Source organism: Lipotes vexillifer, unplaced genomic scaffold (assembly GCF_000442215.2).
Source record: "Lipotes vexillifer unplaced genomic scaffold, Lipotes_vexillifer_v1.1 scaffold1252, whole genome shotgun sequence".
Taxonomy (NCBI): Eukaryota; Metazoa; Chordata; class Mammalia; order Artiodactyla; family Lipotidae; genus Lipotes; species Lipotes vexillifer.
Genome location: NW_006771619.1, coordinates 350591 through 352519, shown reverse-complemented (window position 1 = coordinate 352519; position 1929 = coordinate 350591).

Below are 1929 nucleotides of genomic sequence, written 5' to 3'. Positions count from 1 at the left end.
GATGACTGCATTTGGAAAGAAATATTAGATAAAAGACAAAAGACCAGGTTTCAAGTTTTTTGTTTTTGTTTTTGTTTTGTTTAAAGGGAGTTCCCTGCTGGTCCAGTGGTTAGGATGTGGTGCTTTCACTGCTGTGACCCGGGTTCCATCCCTGGTCAGGGAACTAAGATCCCCAATCCAGTATCTAGTGCTACTCAAAATGGGTCCCCTGACCTAGTAGAATCAGCATCCCCTGGGAGCTTGTTAGAAATTCAGATTTTTGGGCCCCACCCCAGACCTACTGAAACAGAAACTCTAGGGTTGGGGCACAGCAATCTGGATTTAACAAGCCTTCCCCCTGGTCATTCATTTAAAAAAAAAATTATTTATTATTTATTTACTTTTGGTTACATTGGGTCTTAGTTGCGGCACACGGGATCGTTCGTTGCGGTGCGTGGGCTTTTCTCTAGCTGCAGTGTGTGGGATCAGTAGTTGTGGCGGGTGGGCTTAGTTGCCCCATGACATGTGGGATCTTAGTTCCCCGACCAGGGATCGAACCGGTGTCCCCTGCACTGCAAGATGGATTCTCAACCACTGGACCACCAAGGAAGTACCCCTCACAAGGTCATTCTTATGTGTGTTGATATGGGAGAACCCCTGCTGTATATCACCCCCCAAAACAGTCGACCCTATTGAGTTATGGCAGACTAACTAACATGGAAATGCAGGCTGGATATCACTCTTGTGAATCAAGTGAAATGGTGGTTGACAATTCTCTTTTCCATGTTGGGCAGAGATCTCCTTCATCTGTGGGATTTCCTTACATACATCTCCGTCTGCCCCCGACCCCAAAACATCTAAGTGTGGTCCTTGAGCCTGAGACAATGTAGAGGTGTGTTAGCAAGCTGTTCCTTGGGTGATACACCCAGTCTTAACTCTGCAGCCTCCCTAGTTCCCAGACCACTTTGGTTTTTGTTTGTTTGGTTTTTGGCTGTGCCATGCAGCAAGTGGTATCTTAGTTCTCCAACCAGGGATCGAACCTGGGCCCCCTGCATTGGAAGCTTGCAGTCTTAACCACTGGACCACCAGGGAAGGCGCTCCCAGGCCACTTTGATGCACCCACCAAACTTACAGCAGTGCAGATCAATCCTAGGCTTGAAGGATCAATCCTAGGGAGTTGAAGGTTCTGTGGGAAAAGAGTACCAACCAGCCATGGCTGGCAAGAATCCACCTGGGCAGGCGTACATGCTGGTGGACTGAATGAATGGACCTGTGTGTTTCACACCGGTGTGGACGTGTGTTTGGGTGTGAGATATCAGCTAACTTGTTCATAACCGTGTTCTTTCCAGACCTTGTTGAAGAATAATTTGGTACCTTAACGTTATTTCATTTTTAAGAGTATTTCCAGCTTTTTCAAGTTTACAAATACTTCTAAAGCAAGATATTATTAATCTGTCTTCATGGTCTTCTAGACTTGGAAGAATTCTATTCTTTTCTAATTCTCCCAGAGGTTAGTAATGTCCCCAGTATAGCCGCCTCCTCTCTCTCTGTGCAGCTGGCCTGAGAGCCATTGTCCTGGCAGGGCTAAGCATTCAGTTAGTCAGGGACGTGGACGGCTGGGCTTGCAGCGCTTACCTGCGTTTCCAAAGGGTACGCAGACATGGCCACATCCGTTGCTGACACACCAGCTCCCTAAATCGCAGTCCCAGGGTCCTTCGCATTCCTCCACACACATACCTACTAGTAGAAAAAAATTCAGCTGAAAACTGTTAAGCCTGACAGGATAACAGGGGAGGGCTGTGAGAAGGTTTGTTTGTTTAAACTTTTATCCAATTCAAAAAATATAGACAAGCTATCTACCTATTTTGCACTATCATAAAAGTAGTACGTTTTTATTTTTAAAACAAAAAATGCTCAACTATATTAAGTAAAAAGGAAGTTTCTCTTTCC